Genomic DNA, 11,871 nt, shown 5'->3' with positions numbered 1-11,871 from the left:
AGGGATTATGAAACAATTAGAAGCAGATGATAAAATACATGGTACTTTATTACTTTGTCTGGCTTTTATGGGAGCTTTAACAATTTATGGGTTGGTTGTAGTATTAGCCCTTTTATTTGCCAATCCTTTTGCTTAATATTTATTTTATAAAAAATCAAAAAATACATATTAATTTTCCATGGAGTTTTGTTGCTGCTCTTTCTTTTTTAAAAATTATATTTAGATTTTACTTCTACTATTTTTTATTCATTTGGATTCACACACTGATTCACCTTCTTCTGTCCCTTTATTTAGTCCATGACCCCTTTAGTGTTGAAAACAACTAAGTATTTATGCAATTTACATAAGAGATGATGTAATTTGGGGTTCATTTAGGCCATGATACTAATAAATGGAATCCTCGAATGGTACCTTTTATATCGACAAAATGTAAAGGTATTCATATTACAAATCTTACTAAAATTGCTCATTTTTATCAGAAACTTGTGATTTCGCTTTTGATGCAGCAAGCAAAGGAAAACAATTTTCAATTGTTGGTATAAAAAAATCAACTGATTCAGTAACACAAGCTGCAATAAGAGCTTGATGTCATTATGTTAATAAAAAATGGCTCGGATGTATGTTAACAAATTGCTATACTACAGAAACGAGACTTCATAAGTTTAGGGATTTTAGAATGGAGCAAAAGACGGGGAAACTGAACTCTCTTCCAAAAAGAGATGCCGTTATGTTGAAGAGACAATTATCTCACTTGGAAATATATCTAGGCGGTATAAAATATATGACAAGATTACTTAATATTGTAATAATCGTTGATCAACAAGAAGAATATATGACTCCTCAAGAATGTATCACTTTGGGAATTCCAACAACTTATTTACTTGATACAATTTGTGACCCAGATCTTACAAGTATTTTAATTCCGACTAATGAAGATGCTATAGCTTCCATTAGATTAATTTTTAACAAAATAGTTTTTGCAATTTGGTTGTTAAGCGAATCTTTCGATATCTGAAAATTATTACTAACCTTGGATTGATGAATAAAAAATCAAAAGAATATAAATTAGTAGGATATTGTGATGCTGACTATGCTGGAGACAGACTTGAAAGAAAAAGCACCAGCGGAAGTTGTCAGTTTCTTGGTGAAAATCTAATATCATGGTCCATCAAGAGGAAAAGTGACTTTTGGGGAAATCTAAAATCAAAAAGTCACACAAAAGTTTTTTAAACTCTGAAGTATGACAATTGTCATGCATGCAACTATCAAAACGCTTAAAGTGACTTTTGGGGAGATCTATGTCTTGGAAACAAATGAAATCATTTCTTTTGCTTTGGATGTCATTAATTATATAAGAATAGTAATCATTTTTCTGAAGGGATATTTTGAGCTCCCTGTCCTTTCATTCTTGTTCTTTGATTTGTTCAAATATTTTGCACTTTATTTCTTCCATTCTTTTTAAACACCTCCTCAACTACTCTTTATTATTCTTATCTTAATCTTATCTTGAATTCTTAAACATTATTTGAAGATATATTTTCTCTCTAGTCTCTCTAACCTATATCAAATATGTCTTCAAAAACCTTCAAAGGTAATGAGTTCTTCTTATTTGTTCTTAATGAGAAAGTTATATGTGTTGAAGAGCTAAAGGATCAAGGGATCGATCTTAAAAAGACCGCCTCCTCTTAAATACTTGGAAAACTACTTTGACATACTAGATGGACCCATCTATCCTCCTCTAGTATGATATATTTGGTTCCGCTGCGTATTTCCTTAAGAATACTTTGTTTTGGTTTTTATGATCGGTGGATCATGCGTGACACTCTAATTGGTTTAGTTTATTTCAAAAATTCTTATTTTACATCGAGTCAGGAATTAGGGTGTTACATAGTGGTATCTGAGTAGGTCGGTCCATACAACTAGGTTGTGTAATTTTGTCTATTCCCTAGTATGTGACATGTGTGTGAAAAATTTCCGGTACTCGTTTGTTTTTCTAACTACTTTCCAGCGGGAGCGAGATTGAAACAAGTGGAGAAGAAGTTTTTGCTTCTATGAGATGTTTCAGGTGTGGAAGGTTGGTTCATCATGTCGCTGATTGCAAGAGTGCATGTTTTGACGAGATTGTGTTGTTTCTCGAACCCGAAGAGAGTGTGGATTTGAAATTCATGTCCACCGATCAGGTTGCGATGTCTTTAAGGGAGAATGATTAGATGCTCGTGATGTTTGCTTTCTTAAGAGTGAAGAGTGGTGTTGGGGCTAGTGATATGCATGTGGTGTGTAATTTTCTTGATGTTTTTCCTAAAGATATTTGTGATTTGTCGCTGAAGCGAGAAGTTGAGTTTGCCATGGAACTAGTACATGGTACTAGTCTTGTGTCAATGGCTTCATATCGTATGTCAGCGTCAGATTAGGGCAAGTTGAAGAAACAATTGGAACACCTGCTTGAGAAGAAGTTTGTTTGACCTAGTGTTTCACCGTGGGGAGTGTGAGTGTTGTTAGTGAAAAAGAAATATAGTAGCATGATGTCGTGTGTTGACTATCAACAATTGAATAAAGTTACTATCAAGAACAAGTATCATCTCTCAATAATTAACAATTTGATGGATCAGTTGGTTGGTGCTTACATGTTCAATAAGATTAATTTGAGACTAGGTTATCATCAAATTCGAGTGAAAGCTAAAGATATTCCGAAGACTACTTTTAGAACCTGATATGATGACTACAATTATTTTGTGATGTCGTTTGGTGTCTCTAATGTGCTAGGTGTGTTTATGGAATACATGAATAGGATCTTCCATCCTTACTTGGATAAGTTTGTTGTTGTGTTCATCAATGACATTTTGGTGTATTCAAAGACAAACGAAGAGCATAAAAGACATCTGCGGATGACGTTGGAGGTTTTGCAAGAGAAGCAATTGTATGTCAAGTTATCCAAGTGTGAGTTCTGTTTGAAAGAGGTGAGTTTTCTTGGCCATGTGATTTCTAGTGGTGGTATATCAGTTGATCCATCGAAGGTAGATGTAGTGTTGTAGTGGGAGACCCCTAAGTATGTTTCTAAGATCACGAGTTTTCTTGGATTGGTTGGTGTCATATCCTAATTTTGCCCTAGACATTCATTCATCGAAGTATTTGCATCACCCGTCATTGATTCCTTCATTAGTTAAATTAAGACGACTTTTGGTCAATTTTCAGTTTGTTTTAAAATCAAAAATCGAATTAATTGTATTTCATGCATTTTCAGCACTTCATGAATTTTTTGAATCATTCCACAATCATCAAAATAAAATTTTTGTTCTATAGACAGACTAATAAAAGCGATTCAGCATTGTGCAGAAAATTGACGGGCAAAATATTTTGAGTTTTAATCTTTACTTGATTGATTTATGAATCTACGTTTTGCGTAGGTTATTTTGGTGTGCTCGTTTTATTTTTTCGACAATGTTTGTAAATACATTTTTATCCGTCAAAGTCTGTTTAACCGAATATTTTTATTTGCATTTTTCAATTTTTTTCAAACTTTGTTTAATTAAACTTCGTTTATTTTTCTGATCAGTTGCTCTGTTACTCAAGCTTGCAATCGTGAGACACAACAACACAAACCGAAGCACCACCACAGCTATCGGGAGATCTCTTTCCGGTCCGCCGCCAAATTTTATTTTCCGCACCATCGCAACCAAGAGATTTATTTCTCTTCCTTTTTTACATTTTCGTTTTATTGAATCTGAGAAACAAACGCTTGTGTTAATCTGTTAGTAATGTGTTATTAAAGGAGTAAAATGAATTGATTTAGAAAAAGTAAGCGATAAAGAGTTGGTAAAAATTTTGAGGGAAGGACATATTTGGTTTTGTCGCTGAAAATTCCATCTTGTGAGAGAGAATTGATTATATTGAGTCTAATTGTTTCACCAATAAAATGTATTATTATATTGTGTTGAAATGTCAACTAATGAATGCTATTATGATGGTTAAAAGAAAATGTGTGGATCTTAGATACATTAGTTCTATTTGTGTTTCATTTTATTTGTTTATTATTTATTTTTAATTTTTTTAATTTTGTTGTGTAATTATAGGAGATTGATGTTTAGAATTGGGCCTTAAGCCCTATTGTTTTTACTAACCTTGCACACCCATTTAAATCTTTGCACCCTCATGTTTTGTTTTTTTTTTTTTCTTTTCATTTTTCTATTTGATAATATAAAAATATAATTAGGGTAAGAACTTTGGGGCTTAGATTTTGTTTGATTTGCTTGTTAATATATTTAAGTTGTGGCTAGATTTATGCATTGCGTTATGACTTTGGAGTTTTAACTGTGTTTAACTTTCGAACGCGTATGGGCGCATATATTTTTGACCGGCCTCTTATTGAGTTGATTTCTACATGAATCTCTCTAAGATTGGTTAAAATAGTGCTAAATTCGAGCCCTTATTTAAGTTGTTTTCCGGTTCATTGGCTTTCTCTTGAGCCTTCTTACAAAGAGCTTTATTCGATTAATTAAATATTGCTTTAGAAAATTACTTTTTTAATTAAAGTTGGTTAGTTTTGCTAATCAATTTTTATTAAATTAGTTAATTGATTTAATCGATTTTTAATTAATTGATTAAATGATTGATCCACTTGTGTATTTGTTGATGGGCTTGTAATTTAATCACTTTATTCTCTCCCCATTCGAAAAAATGTACCCCCATTTTCATGGCATTGTAATAATTTTACTGCACTTCATCTATTTTTGTTTATCGCTTTGTATGCTTGTTGATCAAGATTATGATAGAATAAAATCAACTATTTTCATAAAAAAGAACAAAAATAAAACTTGATCCAACATCGAGACATTTTCCAAATCAAACTAAAAAAATGAACGCAACGAGAAGCTTGATCCAACATATAGTCTTCTTCCCCGTTTACTTCAAAATAACTTTCCTAAATAAACTTTGAACGCTTGATCCAAAGTAAAGTAGTTTTCTTCGCAAAAATATTTTCTTAAGAAAATAGGATTGAATGGACGAGCAGGAAGTAGTTCCTACTTCTTTCTAAATTAATCGGATACGGGTCACTTGACTTGGTCATTCAAATAATTATTATCCAACTAAAATACTTTTAAATAAGCGAGTTTAGTTCGACTCAACAAACAGCAAAACGAGCAAGTGGGAAGTAGTTTATACCTTTCTCACGAGTATTTGATCTGACATGCTCGTAACGAGTTAAGACTAGGTTCACCTCATTCTTTTCAATAAAAGGATTGAATGGGTAAGGTGTAAGTAGTTCTAATTTTTCCCTAAGTGTTGAATATGAGTTGTAGAACTCAAATATTTGACACTCGTATCCTATTAAAATAATTCAACTCATCAAACTTGTGTTTTGCCCGTGTGCGACTTTGAAAACCCTTCTTTTAGAAATGAGTATGTTTTAGCCATTTCAAAGCGAAACAAACAGCGAATTCAGTCTCCAAGAGCGAGCAACAAGCAGTGTTTAAACCGCTCAAATGTGATCCCTTCAATGTAAAACAAACTAATGCTTCGGCCTCCAAGAGTGAGAAACAAGCAATGTTTAACAGCTCAGATGCGATCCATTTGACGCGAAACAAAAAAAATGCTTTAGCCTCCAAGAGTAAGCAATAAGCAAAGGTTTAAACGCTCGAAATTTCTAACACATCATTCTCTAAAAGCAATCAGCCAACAGATGGTTTTTTACCACGAACTACAAAGCTTTTATTTCTTCATTGCACTATGAGGATACGTAGGCACAAGATTTTGAAATCTTGGAGAGCACAATAAACTAAAAAACAAAAACCCTTCTTTTCTCTCTTTCTCACATAATAAATAGAAGATTGCAAAATTTCACGCTAACACATTCACAAAACTAACTAAATGGGTTCTATTGAGTACAATAAATGTGAGAGATACTAATACTTTCCCCTTGCATAGCCAACTCATTAACCCGCTCTTGACTGTGAGGACCATTCCCTTAACTTTTGTGGCTTTTATTCGATATGTTCCCTTTCATTTGGAATAAATCAAGATCGGTGGTGACTCTGTTGTATTTTGAGCGTTCCTTAAGCTTAGGTATTTTTCGCACCATGACATCTGGCTGCTACAGGAGGTTTATAGAAGGCTTTTGAGGTTAGTTTTGCTTTTGATTCAGTTAACTTGAAAGGTTCAAGTTTATGTGTGGGACACTCAATGTGAAGAGAGTTTCCAAGAGTTGAAGAAGAGGTTAACAACAACTCCAGTTTTGGTTATACCAAATACTAGTGAATCCTTTGTGGTGTTTTTTATGCTTCGAAGATGGTTTTGGGTGGTGAACTTATGCAGCCAAAGAATGTGGTAGCTTACGCTTTGAGACAAGTTACAGTTCAAGAGATGAATTATCATATCCATGACTTAGAGTTCGCAGCTGTTGCGTTTGTGCTAAAGATTTGAAGGCATTATCTTTATGGTGGGAGGTTTGAAGTGTTTAACGACCATACAATTTTAAAATACCTTTTTGATCAAAAATAGTTGTACACGAGGTAGAGAAGGTGGATTGAGTTCTTGAAAGACACGACTTTGAGTTAAATTACCATCCGGGTAAAGCTAACATGATGGCATGTGCTTTGAGTAAGAAGTCCTTGCATGTGTCAACATTGATGCTTTTGAGAATTGGATCTACTTGAGCAATTTTGAGATCTTAGTTTGATGTGTGAGAGGACTTTGTGTAACACCCCAAATCTACCCTGCAATTAATAGGAAAAATCAGAGTACAAAGTCTCAAAACAAACATCATGATTCGAGGTGTCACATATATCAACTTAAACAAATCTCATGCAAGCTCATACATAAAGATACATAACACGTATAACGGAGGAAAATCATACATCATTAGTCATTTAAATCCAAACAACTTTATAAAAAATCGCAGCGGAATTCAATACCAACATAATCCAAATCATAACATACTTGCCAACATGGCAACAATATCCGACATGTCTCAAAACAAAGAGAACAACAACAAAATCCAGCAAGGCATAACGACACAATAAAAACAAATAAACGTCCCCCGAGTGCTATGTATCAGAGCATAGACACACCGACTCGAGCTATAAGGTAAGCGACTACTCCACGTCGTTACCTACACGTTACCAACAAAGGGTAACATTCAAACAGAAGGGGTGAGATATCAAACAGTATAAACGAACGTATGATAATATATAAAGCAAAGAAAATATCATACATAGTTCACCACTTCTCAACACATAACATCTTATAATATTTTTCATCACAAAACAACTTCCAAACGGAAACATTGTTATTCCTCGACTACTACAATATATTCAATTCACAATTATAATATCATCACATCATAACAAACATCTCATCATCACAACAATCCAAGCAAATCAATGCAATCCAAATGTGACTCGACTTATGCGAATGCATGTGGTACCATTTGGAGTAAAACTCCCACCGTCTCAAAATTGCCATTGGGCACACCGTCGCTATTTTCCATTAAGGCCACCGCCGCTTTTGCCATTAAGGCCACTGTCACTTTATGCAATGGATGTGACTTAATGAATGTGACATCCACACAAAACAACATACATAACACATCTAATCAACAATCAAACATCATCAATTAAATGTCAAAATTCAATGAAAACAACAAAATCATCACCAACCATGGTAATGCATCACTTCACAATCATGTCGCTATGTTGTATCATCATACAACAATACTTCACTTCACAACAATAATTACAACATAAAATGATACAACTCAAGAAAGGGTTCAAAAAATTTTCCAAAGGTTTTCAAATCATATTCATTAGAAAGACATTGATTAGAACTTCACGGAGGTTCAAATGACACTTAAAAAGGAGTTACGGATCAAAATCTATGGTCTTTACAAAATCTGCCAAAAATTGAATCCTCAGGTCGGCGCATGAATGTTTCTGTCCCCCTCGGGTTTGCTCAGGTCGACCCATGGGTTGACTCATGCTGGTCTTTTGAAAATCTATAGGTCGTCACAAACATTTCACAGGTCGATGCATGTTGAAGAAAAGTAGATTTCTGCCTTTGCACGTTAGCTCAGGTCGACCCAGGCTTCTGTATAGGTCGACTCATGCTGCATAAAAACTCAAAAAACACATTTTTTCTTTCTATTCCCCTCACACAACACCCATTAACACATATACGATTTATACATCAATTGACAGCAATTTAGCACACATATAAGGTTCCTAAACATATTTCTAACCAGAGGTTCACATACAAACATCATCAAACATACTTAGAATCACAATTTCATAGAAATATAGTATGAACCCTAACAATTTCAATTTCAATTTTTACACAATCATGGATAATAAACCTATAATAAAAACCCCACCCTAAACATCATCATACAACTCTTTATCATGAAAGAATCCCACCCTTACCTTGGGTTTTGGATTGAAGCCAACTCTATCTTCAAACCTAGCTTTCTCCTCTTCTCTTCACTCTTCTCTTCTTTCTCTTCTTTTCCCAATTTCACCAAATGAGCTTCCAACTCTCTATTCTCTAAAACCCTTGTTTTTTTTAAATCCTTACTAACTCTCAAATTGCTAATGGGCTCTAATTAGCACCTCTCAATTACTAATTCTATCATAGGCCTAATAACCAATAACCTTACTAACTTATGTTATTTACTAATAATTCCCAATAAATAACACAAAATCAATTAAATATACAATTAACACATAATCAAATAAATAATTCACACAACACACGCTCAACTAAAATACGTAAATAAAAACGGTCGTTACACTCCGCAGAGTGTTACGTTGGGTATTTTGAAGCTAACTAGTGGTGTTATTGAAGAAATTAGGGAAGGTCATAAATCAGATTTGGAATCAATTGACTGTCTAACGTTAATCAATCAACATAACGGAGGTGATTTCAGAGTTAATGAGAATGGTGTTATGAGATTCCATGATAGAGTCTGTGTACTAGATTTGTCAAAGCTTCAAAAGAAAATTCTTGAAGAAGGGCATAAAAGTAGGTTGAGTATTCATCTAGGTGCTACAAAGATGTATCAAGATCTCAAGAAGATGTTTTGGTGGCAAGGTATGAAGAAGGAAGTTGCTTAGTTTGCCTATGCTTGTTTGACTTGTCAAATGTCAAGATCGAGCATCAAAAAATGTAGGGAACAATGCAACCGTTTAGTATTCCTGAGTGGAAATGAGACATCATTTCTATGGAATTGTAAATGGTTTACTGAATATGTCGAAGGGAAGTGATTCTATTTAGGTTATTATTGATATAATGATTGAAATGACTCATTTAATTCTAATTAAGATCAATTATTGTAGAAGCTAGCAAGGGTGTACATCGGTGAGATTGTGAAGTTGCATGGTATTCCTTCGAGTATTGTATGAGATACATATCTGAGGTTCACAACGAGATTTTGGTAGAGTTCGCATGATGCTTTAGGAACTAAGTTGAAATTGAGTCATACTTATAATCCATAGACAGACAATCAAATGGAAAGGACTACATGATCAATCAATGACATATAGCTTAGGGATTTCATTCATTATATAGCTTAGGGATTTCATTCATCATGTCAAAGCAAACATACTGGTATCAAGAAATGATAAAAATGATGCTCAGAATATAGAGTTCAAAGTCCAAAAAATTGTACCTGTTATAGAGAGATGGACACTTTTATTTGGCTACTTGTGAGGATTGAAAATGATCACCTTATCACCCTTGAACCTCCAGGAGTGTAATGCAATCAGCATTTTGCCTTGAAAATTTCTGAATTGCTCTGACTAACTCAAGTTGCAAGTGCTAAAACGTGAGACTTGGGTGGAATGGTTTTGTGGTTAGAGTTGTAATCTAATGCAAACAAAAGTCTCTATGAGGTACACATATGGTGTTTGAAAGATTAGAATCTCAAGAACTTGACAATTTTAAGAGATTCGAAGAAATGGACTTTGGAAGTGAAAAATAGATTTTGCAAGATTTCGAGAGTGTTGCTGTGGATTCAGGTGTGTTTTTGGTATCCATTGTGATGAATTGTAACCCTCTATTTATTGGTAAAGTTTGAATATTTAAGGCTGATCAGAAATTCAACTTGGTGAGGGTTTGGTTTGGTTTCATTTGAACTTGAAGTTCCATGGATTATTATGGTTTCAAATCATAGTACCATGCTTTCTTAAGTGGTCTGCAGGTCTTAGAGATATTGCTTCTTGGTTTAGCGTTGACTGTTATCAGAGGAAACATTTTACATGCTCATAACTTTGTGATAAAGCAAGCTTTTTCAAAACGGAAGTGTAATCTTTATGCCCAAAATGGTATGATTTTTGGATAATGCATGAAACACTTGTGTAATGCATTAATTTTTTGTGTAAAATTGTCATATTGATGAATTTAGAAGCAATCAAGGACCCATAACCCAAGATTTTACAGATTGCATTGGTTGTGGAAATGAAATGTACATGAAAATTAACCTCAAGATCAACTCTAATGTGCCATCTTCATTCCTTTAAAACTTGGAGCTCAAGCAAAAGAAATTCATGCTCTTGGACTTTTTGGAAAGATGAGATCTCATACTACGACTTTCATGTTGAGAACTTGAAGAAATTCAACTTGAATCTTGGAGAAAACTAGCCATCAAGATTGGGAAAATAAGTTGTTTGACACTAATAAAAATGTCCAAGTTTTTGGCATTTTAACAACTTTGAGACACCAATTTGATCACTTCACAACTTCAAATTCGTGTAAGCTTTTTGACTCATCCTTTCCACAATATTGAAGTATGAAATGCCATATTTGAGTATATCCTTTGGGCATGAAAAGTGATTGCTTGAGGAAGAAGTACAAGCTTGTAAAGTGGGCTAAATGAACATGAAATTTTATAACTTAGAAAAATTTCATAACCGTAATTTTCATATTTTGATTCTTTTTCTTGATTTTCTTGATTAAACTTGATCAAATGAATATATCAACCATATTTCATGACATGAGAAGTTCATGGTTGACCAAAACTCTCAAAAGTCAAACTTCGACTTTGATTTGTTGACTTTTCATCAGATGAATTCTAAACCTTCCACTATCAATAGATCAAGCTTCTTTAGTCAATTGAGACATATGAGTGGGCTGTGAGGAAGCATATAATAACTTTGAATCATGTTTCTAACCATTAGATCATGCCTTGGTAAAAAAGTTAACACTCCAATGATCTTGGTCAAAACCCTAATTTGGTGCACCAGATGAATTGAGGTTGATGATCTTAAGATACTTAACTATGATATTAGTTAAAAATTGAATTAAGATGAGTCTATGTTGAAGAAATCGAGTCTAGGAGGTGAAAATCCCGTGAAAATTTGAAAAAACATGTTTTTGAGTCGCATGGGGAATGGCACATATCAGCTGACACGGCCCAACTGTGTCGCTGTAGGGTTTCAGTACTGGTCGTCTTGTTTTGCGCATAACTTGAGCTTCGCAAGTCCATTTGAGGTTCGGTCAGTTGTGTTGGAAATCTAATGCGGTTGATTTATATTAGAATAAGGAAATGGGTATAGGAATACTACAAAAGTATAAATTCCATGGTTCTTACATCAAGAGAGTAGTCTAGTCATAACATAGATTAGTTGTCATATTTCGTACATAACTTGAGTTGCATAAGTCCGTTTGAGGTTCGGTCAACTGCGTTAGTAAGTTGACGTGATCAATTTTTGTGAAATAAGGAAATGGTGTGTGGGAGTGCTACATCAATAGCAATTACTTGGTTCTTACACCGGGAGAGTATTCAAGTCTCAACCATCATTGGTTGTCTTGTTTTGCGCATGACTTTGAGCTTAGTAAGTCTGTTTGAGAGTCGACCAGTTACATTAGAAAGCTAACGTGATAACC

At 34.0% G+C, this 11,871-nt stretch overlaps 1 pseudogene; it reads left to right on the top strand.

Moving 5' to 3' along the window:
* The first annotated feature begins 353 nt into the window (after positions 1-353).
* LOC131644358 (small ribosomal subunit protein uS2c-like) lies at positions 354-2,210 on the top strand (annotated as a pseudogene).
* Positions 2,211-11,871: the final 9,661 nt, after the last annotated feature.

The sequence above is a fragment of the Vicia villosa genome, linkage group LG1 (assembly GCF_029867415.1).
Source record: "Vicia villosa cultivar HV-30 ecotype Madison, WI linkage group LG1, Vvil1.0, whole genome shotgun sequence".
Lineage (NCBI taxonomy): Eukaryota > Viridiplantae > Streptophyta > Magnoliopsida > Fabales > Fabaceae > Vicia > Vicia villosa.
The sequence above is the reverse complement of the archived record's forward strand: the minus strand, read 5'-3'. Positions and strand labels throughout refer to the sequence as shown.